The sequence below is a fragment of the Megascapheus bottae genome, chromosome 4, assembly GCF_031878675.1.
Source record: "Megascapheus bottae isolate mThoBot1 chromosome 4, mThoBot2.hap1, whole genome shotgun sequence".
NCBI lineage: Eukaryota > Metazoa > Chordata > Mammalia > Rodentia > Geomyidae > Megascapheus > Megascapheus bottae.
In genome coordinates this window covers 74,815,642-74,830,691 of record NC_143512.1, presented here as the reverse complement: position 1 = coordinate 74,830,691, position 15,050 = coordinate 74,815,642, and the positions used below count along the sequence as shown (strand labels likewise).

General features: G+C 35.9%; 1 protein-coding gene across 2 annotated transcripts in view; it reads right to left on the bottom strand.

Annotated features, from left to right (window-relative positions):
* Window positions 1–15,050, bottom strand: part of Cdh18 (cadherin 18) — a 355,549-nt gene that overhangs the window by 107,091 nt on the left and 233,408 nt on the right. Inside the window, exon 1 of one of the 2 annotated variants that reach the window (XM_090332103.1) lies at window positions 10,348–10,429. The exons of the other annotated variant lie outside the window; for it this stretch is intronic. The gene's annotated coding sequence lies outside the window, so the exon portion shown is untranslated. Of the gene's footprint in view, window positions 1–10,347; window positions 10,430–15,050 lie in introns of those variants that run through there. 2 annotated transcript variants of the gene reach the window in all.

Sequence of the window (15,050 nt, the reverse complement as noted above, 5' to 3'; positions counted from 1 at the left end):
GAGTTGGGTTAGTTCTTCTTGGTGTGGGTATGTTAATATTGGCTAGGAATGAATGCATTTCTTCTAGATTCTCAAATTTGTTGGCGTAAAGGTTTGAGAAGTATTCCCTCATGATATTCTGGATCTTGGTAATTTCTGTCGTGATATTACCATTTTCATCTGTGATTTTGTTTATTTCGGTATGCTCTCTTCTTTTTTTGGTAAGATTTGCTAAGAGTTTGTCAATTTTGTTAATTCTTTCAAAGAACCAACTCCTTGTTTTCTTGATTATTTCTATAGTTGTTTTGGATTCCAAATCATTTAATTCTGCTTTGATTTTAATAATTTGCTTTCTTCTACTGGGATTAGGGTTGGTTTGTTGCTCTTTTTCCAGGAGTTTAGCAGAACTAAGGAAATGGAAAAACCTCCCATGCTCCTGGATTGGAAGAATCAACATTGTGAAAATGACAATCTTACCAAGGGCTACCTACAAATTCAACGCAATACCCATCAATATCCCAATGCATTCTTTAAAGAAATAGAAGAGGCAATTCAAAATTTCATATGGAATAACAAAAGACCTCGTATAGCAAAAACACTTCTTAGCAGAAAGAACAGCGCACGAGGAAGTTTAATTCCAAACTTTAGACTCTATTACAGGGCTATAATTAACAAAACAGCTTGGTACTGGCACCAGAACAGGCCTGAAGACCAATGGAATAGAACTGAGGACCCAGATATTAAACCACAGGCCTATGGCCACCTAATCTTTCACAAGGGAGCCAAAAAAAATAGAATGGAAGAAAGATAGACTCTTCAACAAGTGGTGCTGGCAGAACTGGTTAAGCACCTGCAGAAAACTAAATTTGGATCCTTCTTTGTCACCCTGCACTAGAATTAACTCCAAATGGATCAAAGACCTGGAGGTAAAAGCTGACACACTGAAAACTTTACAGGAAGGAATAGGAGATACACTAGGCCTCCTTGGCACAGGTCAAAACTTTCTTAATAAGGACCAAGAATCACAACAAATTAGAGAAAGGGTAGATAAGTGGGACTGCATTAAACTGCAGAGCTTTTGAATGGCAAAGGACATAGCTAGTAAACTAATTAGGAAGCCTACAGAGTGGGAGAAGATCTTCACCAACCAAACAATGGACAAAGGCCTCATATCTAAAATATATCAACAACTCAAAAAACTGAATCACTCCAAAACTAAAAATAAGAACCATAAAAAATGGGCCAAAGACTTAAAGAGAGTCTTCTCTGAAGAAGAAATAAGAATGGCCTAGAGATACATGAAGAAATGCTCAACATCTCTGGTCATAAAAGAAATGCAAATCAAAACAACGCTAAGATTTCACCTCACTCCAATTAGAATGGCCAGGATCAGGAAAACGAATAATAACAGATGCTGGAGGGGGTGTGGCCAGGAGGGATCACTACTACACTGTTGGTGGGAGTGCAAACTCGTTCAACCACTATGGAAAGCAGTATGGCAGTGCCTCAAAAGGCTAAACATAGAACTCCCATATGACCCAGCAATTCCACTACTTGGCATTTACCCAACCATCCAAAATCTAGGGCATACTAAATCCACTAGCACAACAATGTTCATTGCAGCATTATTCACCATAGCAAAGATATGGAACCAAACTAGATGTCCCTCAGTTGATGAGTGGATCAACAAGTTGTGGTATTTGTACACAATGGAATTGTATGCTGCTGTCCAAAAAAATGACATCGATCCATTTGTTAGGAAATGGAAAGACTTAGAAAAGATCATATTAAGTGAAGTAAGCCAGACTCAAAGGAACTTAGGCTCAATGGTTTACCTCATTTGTCATAACCAGTAGAAACCTTGGGCTCTACTAGCAGAGATCTGCAATAGAGCAAAACCTTGATATATAAGGCCATATAATATGAAGCTAATTGAAAGGACCTCCAGGATACTGAAACAAAAGCCATAGAATGAATGATTGTTGTCCTTAATCTATTATGTTATCTTTCATCTCCTTTGCTGTCTCTTGGGTATGTCATATTGTTACAGTATCTCACTTTGTTATCTGATATATTGAATTTATTTGTATTTTAGTTATTTGAAATTTGATAGGGAAGGGGGGAAAACCAAGATGGGGGGTGGGTGGTGGGTGGGGGGGAGGGTGATGGGTACCAAGACATGTGAAAGTGTATCAATGTATGTGAATTAATGCACCTTCTATCTGGCAAATATCATGTAACCCTTTTATTAATTACAATAAAAAATTATTTAAAAAGAGTATAATTAATGCAAAGGAAGCAGTAGTTATTTTGAATTGAGCATTGTTTTGTTTCTGTGCACGAATATATTAGTTTGACAAAATGGCTGAATTACTCCTTTATATTAGCAAAATTCTCTAGGCTAGTCTGATAACACAGGTATTAGAGTATCAGCCTATCCAGGGAGGGAAAATTTTTCTAAGTGAAAAGTCCTATACTGACAAAAAGTACATGATTAGTAAATCCAGATTGGATAGGAAAGTGTAGCAACAAATGGATCCTATTGACTTTACCTCAACTACATCTGGAAAATATTTTGCCCTGTGTAAAGTTCAGTCATATATACATACAAAAGTAGGCATGTCTAAGAAATTTAAAAAAAGTGTCAGCCTTGCCAGTGTTTGTTTTGATTTGCATTTCCTTTATGACAACAGATGTTGAATATTTCTTGATGCATCTATTGGTCATTTTTTCTTCACCTTGTGAAAAGTCTCTCATTAGGATGGCCATTTACTAATTGGATTGTTGTTTCTTTGAAGGATTATTTATTAGTGTAATTTGGCCAGGGCTTGATTTCTGTCCCTGAGCTTTTTTTTCTGAAGCCCAGTTATCTACCACTTGGGTCACAACTCCACTTCTGGGTTCTTGGATAATTTAGTGATTTTCCTGCGTGGGTTGACTTTGAGCCATGATCCTCACATCCAGGTTCCTTGGTAGCTATTATTACCGGTGTGAGGCATCGGCATTTGGCAGAGGGTTTATTTTATTTATTTTTATTTTTATTTTATTTTTTGTTTTTGCTAGTCCTGGGCTTGAGCTCAGGGTCTGAGCACTGTCCTTGGACTTTCTCAAGGCTAGAGCTCTACCACTTGAGCCCCAGCACCACTTCCAGCTTTTTTCTATGTATGTGGTACCGAGGAATTGAACCCGGGTCTTTGTGCATGCTAGGCAAGCACTCTGCCACTAGGCCAGACTCCCGGCCCAGAGGGTTTATTTTTTGATGAATTCATTTTTTAAAATATAAGTTTATTTTGGATATCATCTGGTGTATGGCTGACAAAAAGCTTCTCCTATCCTTTGCCATACAGAACCTGTTGAGTTTAATGCAATCCTATTTATCAAGTCTTTGATTCACTGTGATTCTAGATCTTAGGAAATTTTGACCCATTACACTTTTGGTGGGAATGTAAGCTTTTTCAAACATTCTGGAAAACAGTATGGTGGGTCTTCAAATGAACTAAACATAGAGCTACCCTGTGACCCAGGAATTCTACCCCTGGGCATTTATCCAATTGTGCCACTAACAAATTCACACAAAGCTAACAGCAAAACCATGCTCATTTTGAGTAGTAAAAACATGGAATCAGCTGGGCGCGGTGGCTCACGCCTGTAATCCTAGCAACTGAGATCTGAGCATCTCAGTTCAAAGCCAGTCCAGACACTAAAAAATGTGAGATTCTTATCCCCAATTAACTACTAGAAAACTGGAAGGCGTGCTGTGGCTCAAAGGCTGTAGCCTTTAGCTGAAGAGCTCAGGGACAGTTCCCAGGACCAGAGTGCAAGCCATTAAAATACATATATATATATATATATATATATTAAAGCCTAGATAATCCTCAGTGTACAAATCCTTTACTTAGCATATATTAGTTTACAAAGGAGTTTCATTGTAATACTTTCATCCAAGCAAAGGATATATCCCAAACAAACTCACTCTTACTACTTCTCCTTAGCTGCTTAGAAAATTGTCAATAGCTTTCATTGCTCTATTTTCAAATGTGCACTTTAAGTATACCAATCATCTTCACTTTTACTATCTCTCTCTCTCTCCATTCACTCTTTCACTTCCATAGCTATTAATTCCCCAACAGAGCATTGTTATTTTAATCTTATATTCATTTTATCAAGGTGTTTTACCATGGCATTTTGTATATTCATAATTATTTTAATCAGAATAACCTCTATTTATTTCTTATACTTCTTACAAGGCCCACCTGATCTTATTGGTCGACAAATTTGGCAGGCTTCCTTATGCTAACTTCATACATTGACAGGATGAATTTTGGTATAAAATTCATTATTAGTGCATATAAAACTTGATGATTTACTTTAATTATGTTTATATTATTTTATTAAATTACTTTTATTTGGGGGCAAGGAATTTGGCCTAGTGGTAGAGTGCTTGCCTAGCATGCACGAAGACCAGGGTTTTATTCCTCTGTACCACAGGCATAGAAAAAGCCGGAAGTGATTCTGTGGCTCAAGTGTTCTAGCCTTGAGAAAGCCCAAGGACAGTGTTCAGATCCTGAGTTCAAGTCCCAGGACTGGCAAAAAATTTACTTTTATTTTTTAAAGTCTATATTTTTTAAATGAGCTAAAAGATGTGACATTGGGATTTTATTTATTTTTCCTTAGATGTGTAAGCTACCAGAAACTGGAATCATGCTTATACAGTGGTCTATAAACAAATAGAATAAATATTTCCTTGATGGAAGTATTATAGCATAAGAAAATTGCCGAAGTGTCTTAGAGTAATCTTAGCATGGAATCCCTCACAATTTGAAGAATGACTTACACCAGAAAATGAGAAATAACTAGACAGAACTGTGAAATAAACTCTGAACTAGAAAGAAATCATCATGGAATATATGGTTGAGGAAGAAGTAAATGAGGCATTGATTCTGTTATTTGCAGACCTTTTACCTATTAAGATAAATCTAGAAATCATGGCATTTTTGTTGATTTAGCACCTTTCACTGTTTATTTTAACATTGTTTATTCGTATGGTTCCAAAGACCCTATAAATGTCTCTCCAGTGCCGAAAGCATCATTTATCAAAGTTATTGCAGGAGGGCCCTGGGAAGACAGCTTAGTCTCCTTCCTATTTCCCTTTCAGAAATCATTCTAATGGGGATTAAATAAAGAGAGGGCCCCACAGGCAACTATGGGAAAACCAGAGACCTGTAACATTTCACCACCCTGATAATTGACAAGATTTATCTGATATGGTATTTTACATTTCCTCAGGTAATTCACAAGCAGTCTCACAATGCACAGATCACATAATTCTTGTCAATCATAATCCTTTCTAATGTCATTGGAGACTTAAATTGATTCTCAGCCTACCACCTTTTTTTTTTTCTTATGTAAGCATTTTGTTTACTCAAGGACATGATTTTAAAAATACATATGTATTTCTTAATGTCATTTTTCCTGATGCCATTGTGAAATTCACTTGGGAAGTAACTTCTTCAATTTTATACTTTATTTGAATTACTGTAAGGCTGAATGACATGAGGTTTTCATTGGGAGTGTCCATGTATTTGTAATTTAAGTGAATATATCCCTTCCTCTAAGTTTGTGTACTCATTCTGCATTATTATTGCACACCCCAAACAGATATACACCAACATATATAAATATTTCTAAGATAAAAAAATAATGTCATCTGCAGAAACATGGATTGAAGTTGAGATAATCATGTTGAGTGAAATAATCTAATCTTGAAAAGCCAAATACTGCATGTTTTCACTCATTTGTGAAGTTATTTCTCAAATTGTAAAGCTATTTTTAAGTGCTAGTCTTGGTCATGTGTTTTTCTATACCACAGAAATACTCAGGGTGCATTGTAAAATTTAGTGAATACATTGAGTGATGTACAATTGAGGCAAGTAGATTATTGATGGAGCAGTTTCCTAGCATCTCTGAGGCACTGAAGGACACAACCTAGAAACTCAGAAAGTAACAATTAATCCACAAAAATTACAAACAATGTAATGCATGTCATATTTTAAAAGTACTGAAAAAAGCAATCACTCTATAATATTTTCATTTAAAATCAGCCAGAGATATTATCATGCTGTTAATTTCCTCATTTATAGTATATGTACACGCACATGTGTGTGTGTGTATGTATGTGATATTAGAAAGTAAATTTAGACCTTCCCCATGCTGGGCAAGTATTCTACAACTGAACTATAAACCTTGCCCTTCAATTTGCATTTTAATTAACCATTTGAAGTTATTTCTTTTAATAATTGTAATATTGGAAGAATGTGTGCTTCTTTTTTTCATATATTTTTATTGTAATTAATAGAAGAGTTACATTATATTTGCCAGATACAAGGTGCATTACTTCGCATACATTTATACCCTTTCTCATGTCTTGGTCCCCATTTCCCTCCCCCCCATCCCCAATCCCCCATCTTATTTTCCCCCTTCCCTATCCAATTTCAAATAACCAAATACGCATATATACAATATATCAGATAACAAAGTGAAATACTGTAAAAATATGAGATAACAAAGGGACAGCAAAAGAAATGAGAGATAACATAGTACATAAAGGACAACAATCACTCATTATATGACTTTTGTTTTTATATCCTATAGGTCCTTTCATTTAGCAACATACTGTATGGCTTTATGTATCTAGGTTTTGCTCTATTGCAAATCTCTGCTAGGAGAGCCCAAGGTTTCTACTGACTATGACAAATGAGTGAAACCATTGAGCCTATCTTCCTTTGAGTCTGGCTTACTTCACTTAATATGATATTTTCTAAGTCTTACCATTTCCTTACAAATGGGGTGATGTCGTTCTTTCTGACAGCAGCATAGAATTCCATTGTGCATAAATACCACATCTTGCTGATCCACTCATGAACTGAGGTACATCTGGGTTGGTTCCATATCTTTGCTATGGTAAATAGTACTGCAATGAACATCATTGAGCTAGTGGATTTAGTATGTCCTATGTTTAGTCTTTTGAGGAATTGCCATACTGCTTTCCATAGTGGTTGAACGAGTTTGCACTCCCACCAACAGTGTAGTAGTGATCCCTCCTGGCCACATCCCCTCCAGCATCTGTTGTTAGTTTTCTTGATCCTGGCCATTCTAACTAGAGTGAGGTGGAATCTTAGAGTTGTTTTGATTTGCATTTCTTTTATGATCAGAGATGTTGAGTATTTCTTCATGTATCTCTAGGCCATTCTTATTTCTTCTTCAGAGAAGACTCTCTTTAAGGCTTTGGCCCATCTTTTAATGGGATGGTTGTTACTTTGGAGATTAGTTTTGGAGTGATTCAGTTTTTTGAGTTGTTGATATATTTTCGATATGAGGCCTTTGTCCGTTGTATGGTTAGTGAAGACCTTCTCCCATTCTGTAGGCTTCCTATTTAATTTGTTAGCTATGTCCTTTGCCCTACAGGAGCTCTGCAGTTTAATGCAGTCCCACTTATCCAGCCTTTCTCTGATTTGTTGTGTTCCTTGGTCTTTATTGAGAAAGTTTCGGCCTGTGCCAAGGAAGCCTTGTCTGTCTCTTATTCCTTCTTGTAAAGTTTTCATTGTGTTGGCTTTTACCTCGAGGTCTTTGATCTATTTGGAGTTAATTCTAGTGCAGGGTGACAAAGAAGGATCCAAATTTAGTTTTCTGCAGGTGCTTAACCAGTTCTGCCAGCACCACTTGTTGAAGAGGCTGTCCTTCTTTCATTCTATTTTTCTGGCTCCCTTGTCAAAGATTAGGTGGCCATAGGTCTGTGGTTTAATATCTGGGTCCTCAGTTCTATTCCACTGGTCTTCAGGCCTGTTCTTGTGCCAGTACCAAGCTGTTTTGATAATTATAGCTCTGTAATAGAGTCTAAAGTTTGGTATTGAACTTCCTCCTGCGCTGTTCTTTCTGCTAAGAAGTGTTTTTGCTATATGGGGTCTTTTATTATTCCATATGAAATTTTGGATTGCCTCTTCTATTTCTTTAAAGAATGCCATTGGGATGTTGATGGGCATTGCGTTGAATTTGTAGATAGCCCTTGGCAAGATTGTCATTTTCACAATGCTGCTTCTTCCAATCCAGGAGCATGGGAGGTTTTTCCATTTCCTTAGTTCTGCTTTAATTTCCTTTTTCAGCGTTTTAAAGTTTTCTTCAAAAAGGTCCTTTACATTCTTAGTTAATTCCTAGGTACTTTATTTTCTTTGAGGCTATTGCAAAAGGAGTTTCTTTCTTGATTATTGCCTCGTTCCTCTCACTGTTAGCATAGAGGAAGGCAGTTGATTTTTTTTTGGCAGTTGATTTTGAGGGTTAATTTTATACCATGCTATCCTTCCAAAGGTGATCCAAATAGGGAAAGAGGAAGTGTGCTTCTTTCACTATAGTAATTTTCTATTCAATTATATGTTTTAGACATTGGGATTTCCCCCCTACATTTGTATATTAATTGGTCTTGTGTTAGTCATATAGAATGGCTGAGAGTTGAACAGACCACAATCAAACCTTGCTTCTACTATTTCCTTGAAAATTTTCTTCAACATGAAATGGAAACATCAGTACTACATAAATCATGGGTAAGTTCCATTAGTGTGAATTTCCATAGAGGCATTTAGAGAAGTGTAGCAAACTCTCAATAGAGTTATCCCCTGCTTAAATAAAATCTTTCCTGTCTTTCAATTTTGTTCCAAAATAAAAATACTCCCTCTAGAACCCACAATTCTCAAGCTATTTTCTCCTCTATGCTATCTTATTCCATTTTCCACAGATGAGTGAGACAGGACTTCTCTAAACAAATTGTACAATTATTTCCCTTTTGTTCTTTCTGGATTTCTTGGTGATCCACATGTGTTATTTTAAAGCCAAGGGTTGACTATTTTTCCTTGTTATTTTCCTAAAATTCCAATATATTATCAAATCCCAATATATTATTATCCGTTACATCATATGTTATCCTAAGTTGTTCTTTTGACTCCAAATCTATGATACATATATGAACGTATTTAATAACCAAGCATTATGTAAAATATGATTTTTGCAGTAATGCAATTTAATCACCCCTTATTTATATGTTGATTAAACTATTGGCACTATAGAGCAATTGGAAGGCCAGTGTTTTTGTTTTTTAATCTCTCTTTTTTATTTGAGCACTTTGCTGCTCATGAAGAAAATGACTCTGTTGTTTGTGCCCAAACTCCTTGTTTTCTGTGGACATATGTTTCATCACTGAGGCATCTTATCCATACTTGTGCCTACATAACTCACTTGGCACCTGTGCCTGCATCACAGCTGGCTGCAAGGATTGCTCAGACTGTTCCTGGACTTGAAGTGCAGAACACAGTACATTAAGTTCTTCTATTTATTCATACTGCATTAGTTGGCTCCTGGTTTTTTGTTGAGTAGGAAGGAGATAAGGAAATTTCTATATGTCTGTGATATCTTTCCTCCCATTTGTATATTTCATTTCTGCTATCAACTTAATAATGAAACAAATATGTCAGCCTAATTTCTATATGCCAACAAAAGCAAAACACAGCCTATTTGTTCAAATTGCATTTGCATTCTCAAAGGAAAAAAATCTAACAAATTAAAATCATCAAAATAATTCAGTTATTTCAGCTAATGAAGTTATTAATTCAGTGAGCATTGATTGCATTATCAAGTTTAAAGTGTTCAGAATACAAATAATATAGGAAACACTTCCAAAACTGATGTGCTCACAGATTAATGATTTTTAAATTTACATAAGCAAATTAGTTCAAGATGGGTTATTCCAAATAGCATTTCTTTATTTATATAGAAAAAGAAGTGCATTAGGATGGGAGAATGCAGCAAGTATTTCTCAAAATTAATATTTAAGTTCCATTTTTAAAAATTGTTATCAATCCTGGAGCTTGAACTCAAGGCCTGGGGACTGTCCCTGAGCTTCTTTTGCTCAAAGCTTGCACTCTACCACTTGAGCCACAGCTCTACTTTTGGCTTTTTCTGTTTAGGTGGATCTAAGGAATCAAACGCAGGGTCTCATGCATGATAGGCATGCACTCTAACATTAAGCCATATTCCCAGCCCCTTAAGTTCCATTTGTGGCTTGCCAAAATTGCACTACTTGTTTCATATGATGAAAGACCCATGAATAGAGCACTTACAAAATACTCACATTCCTTACCAATAAGAATTGCTGGTGTTAATATTTGAGAGTCACCCGTTACCTTAATACTAAGTTTGCAGTAGGAATTCAAGGAAATGCAAGAATATCTTTGCTTCTCTCATGTGATAGTGTACTAAGTTAGTTCTACAGAATTTCAGTGTGTGAGAGAAAGTGTTTGGAAGAAACAAAATTTTGATACATACCAATGTTTTAGTTATAGGGCAAGATGATAAGTTCTTTTACATCTGTTACTGCACTTCAGAAAAATCTGCGCACTAGCATAGTTGCAGGTAGTTCACATCTGTAATCCTAGCTACTCAAAAGGCAGAGATCTGAGGATCATAGCTGGAAGTCAGCTCAGGCAGAAACCCCCCTTTGAGACTCTTATGTCCAATTAATCACTCAAAAAAATGGAAGTGGCACTGTGGCTGAAAGTAATAGAGTTCTAGCCTTGAGCAAAAGAGCTCAGGAACAGTGCCCATACCCTGAGTTCAAGACTCACAACCAATAATAACAAAAAATAATCTTGGCACTACTGAAAATATAAACACTGACCTCACAGAAAGACTGAAACATTCTAAATTCTATTCTCACTGATTGACTCTGTGACTTTAAGGAAATTATTTCATATGACTGAGTTTCTTCTTTTAGAAATATGTGCATTTTGCTTTACCATTTTTTGGTAAGGTCATTACTACGATTAAATAAAAGCATATGCAAACCTTAGAAAGCTGCCTGCAGAAGCACTAATAAAATAATGAACAAACAGAATTGTTCCTATTTTCATTTTCTTCCCTGTTTTCAGACAAGACAGTATAATCAAGTTAGAGAGCAATATTATCCCTAGTGCAGAATGTGGTTGGATAGAGTTTATTCTCATAATTTCATTGTGTTTCAAAGCATAGAAAAGTTTGTAACATAAATAACCTAATTCTGAATTTGAAATATCCTTACAAGGTGATGGTTCAAATGTCAGCATAAGTAATATCTACCTAGTAATTTTCCACTGAATCCTGATGACTTGCTTTTTTGAGCATATTATCCAGGGAGTACTTTATATTTTCTTTTTGTTTACATAAATCTGGAATTTTGAGTGACATTTGATCATTAGATAATATTTCTAAAATCATAATGCAATAAAATCTATGTGGCAAATCTAAAAACTGTCTTATTATATTTTTTGTATCAGGCATGGCTGTTGTTTTTTTTTAAATCAGAACTGATTCAGATAGGACAGTGATTAATGCTTATAAACTATAGTTTGATAAAAATAATTAATCTCTGGAAATCGTAATTAATAGTTGGAACCATACGTAGAAATTTGAAATCAGTTACTGAGTGAGAAGTGCTTATGTCATACTTAGGTGAAAAGACAAACAAACACCATTTTCATTATAACCAGAGGTATAGTTAACTCACTGTCTACCTTCTATTCACGAACCTTCATACCTGCTATAGATATAGTTACCTGCTCTGCTTTTTATGTGTAACACAGCTTGTCTCCCAACATAATTTTGAAATATTTAAAAGATATGTTAACAAGTTCTATGGATCTCTACACAATGTAATTCTCAAAATAGCTGCCTTGAAGTACGTAGCGTGCTTCTGTAGAGAAAAAAAAAAACTTGATCAATGCAGTAACTTTTAGTTAAAATTTATATTTGTTATAGATGATAAGAAGTCATGGATCATTTCCTAAAGAGGGATCATCACTTAGAAAATATCAATAAATGATGAAATATTATATATAAAAGCACTATTTGCTGAAACAGGCTTGGCTCAGTCGAAGATCATCAATTGCGTTAGTGCCCAGATTTTTATGTAGCCTAATTCAGTTATAACTTTGGAGAAAGGATTATCAACTGTGGATTTACAGGCAAATCAAATTATGAAACTCAAGTAATAAACTATCAATCATTTCTTTTTGTTCGTCTTGAAAATATGATACATTCTCCTGTTTTTTAAATGTATGTTATACTTTAATAAATATAGCACATTCTAGTTCAACTATATGTTGTTAAGAATTCATTATGGCATGCATATATATAGATATAGATATAGATATAGATAGATAGATAGATTTTTTTTGCCAGTCCTGGGCTTGAGCTCAGGGCCTGAGCACTGTCCTTGGACTATCTCAAGGGTTGAGCTCTTCCACTTGAGCCTCAGCACCACTTCTGGCTTTTTTTTTTAATGGTATTTTATTGTGGAGGTGATAGGGGTTACAGGTAGTTGATACATAACTTCTTGAACATTGATACCCCTTCTTGTGTTTTTCTCCCACTTTCCCTTCCCTCCCTCCCTCCCAAACATCTTGTGTTTCCCTTTCCCTTCCCTATTACAAATAAACAAATAAATGTATTTATAATATACCAGGTACCAAAGTCTGGCACAGTAACATCAGGAGATAAACCAGAAGGAAAGAAAGAAAGAAAGAAAGAAAGAAAGAAAGAAAGAAAGAAAGAAAGAAAGAAAGAACGAACTTCACATAGTATATTAAGAACAGCAACCACGAAGATAAGCCTATTGTTTCCATATCCTGTAGTTCATTTCGCTTAGCCTCATCCTATGTGGCCATATATACCTAGTTTTTGAACTATTGTGGTCCTCTGCTAGGAGAATACTAGATGTTTAACAGACATACCTCAATAAAATCACAGACTAGAATAGGCTGTGATATAAAACTTCCCATCACTGATCCTGCCCTTTCCAAGTTCCACTGGTATTGGCCAATCAGTTTCGGAGAGGATAACAGTCTAGATTTATGCTTTCCTCTTCTTTATGAAGCTTTGTTTAGAGTAGTAGGCTAGTTGCCATTTGGAAGGTAATTGATAAATGCCTTAATCCTCTAAGGGCCTTAATTCTCCTAATCAAAATACGCAGACATTTTTAACACTCCAAAAGGTTACTTTTTATAGTAGCAGCTAATCTTATTGGCTAAAGTTGTAATTTTTTAACAATTCAAACTCAGTTTCCATCAACTCAGGATGGTGACCTGGAATTCCTTCACTGGGTGGGAAATATGTTAGTCTGTATTTCCCATAGTTTCTATATTACATGTTTTGTTATGTGAACACAAATCAAGTTTTTATATGCTTTTGCTTTAAAAATCTATCCTGCTGTGCACTGGTGGCTCAGAGATGCCAGCTACTCAGGAGGCTGAGACCAGATGATCATGGTTCAAAGCCAGCCTAGGCAGAAAAGTCCCTAGTGAGGGTGGGGGTGGGGAGAAAGAAAAGTTCCCAGTGAGACACTTATCTCCAATTAACCACTCAAAAACCAGAAGTGGAGCTGTGGCTCAAGTGGTAAAGCATTAGCCTTGAGCACAAAGAGGCTCAAGGATAGTGCCCAGACCCTGAGCTCAAACCCCATAACCCACCAAAAAAATATATATCCCAACGCAGTCTAAAACTACATATTTCATTCTTTTACTTTTTTTTCTTCGTTGCTTCTGCCTTTACTTGTATTATTTATAAACTACATGCCACAGATTTTCCTCTAGGATTGATTACATTTGTTAGCTTATATTTGTGTTATCTGACACAAATTTTAAGCCACCTCAGTCTATTAATATATTTGTACCTTTGTATCATTGATAAACTAGTACATATTTTTTGTTTTGTATTTTCTTGTAATTACTTTCCTACTTTTAAAAAAGTTTGCTTTAATCTACACTAAATGAATGTATCAAAAAATGCATTCACAGGGAAATGGATGGCCCAAAACAAATCACGTGAAGTGAGGTGAGTCAAGCTCAGAGTAATAAATGGTGCATCTTTTCTCTCGGCCAAAGACTTAAAGAGAGTCTTCTCTGAAGAAGAAATAAGAATGGCCTAGAGACACATGAAGAAATGCTCAACATCTCTGTCCACAAAAGAAATGCAAATCAAAACAACGTTAAGATTCCACCTCACTCCAGTTAGAATGGCCAGGATCAGGAAAACTAATAACAACAGATGCTGGAGGGGATGTGGCCAGGAGGGATCACCACTACACTGGGAATGCAAACTCGTTCAACCACTATGGAAAGCAGTATAGCAGTACCTGAAAAGATTAAACACAGAGCTCCCCTATGACCCAGTAATTCCACTACTTGGCATTTACCCAACCATCCAGAAACTAGGGCATACTAAATACACTACCACAACAATGTTCATTGCAGCATTATTCACCATAGCAAAGCTATGGAACCAACCTAGATGTCCCTCAATTGATGAGTGGATCAACAAGATGTGGTATTTGTACACAATGGAATTCTATGCTGCTGTCAGAAAATATGACATCGCCCCATTTGTTAGGAAATGGAAAGACTTAGAAAAAAATCATATTAAGTGAAATAAACCAGACTCAAAGGAACTTAGGCTCAATGGTTTCTGTCATTTGTCATAATCAGTAGAAACCTTGGGCTCTACTAGCAGAGATCTGCAATAGAGCAAAACCTTGATACAAAAGGCCATATTGTATGAAGCTAATTGAAAGGACCTCCAGGATATTGAAACAAAAGCCATAGAATGAATGATTATTGTCCTTAATGTACTATGTTATCTCTCATCTCTTTTGCTGTCCCTTTGTTATCTCATATTGTTACAGTATCTCACTTTGTTACCTGATATATCGGATATATTTGTATTTGGTTATTTGAAATTGGATAGGGAAGGGGGGAAAACCAAGACAGGGTGTGGGAGGAGGGTAATGGGGCCCAAGACATGTGAAAGGGCATCATTGTATCTGAATTAATGCACCTTCTATCTGGCAAATATCGTGTAACCCTTTTATTAATTACAATAAAAATATTTTAAAAAAAGAATAGCCTCCTTTAGAGCCAGGAGTTTGGCCTAGTAGTAGAGTGCCTGCCTAGCATGCACAAAGACCCAGGTTCAATTCCTCCATACCACATACATAGAAA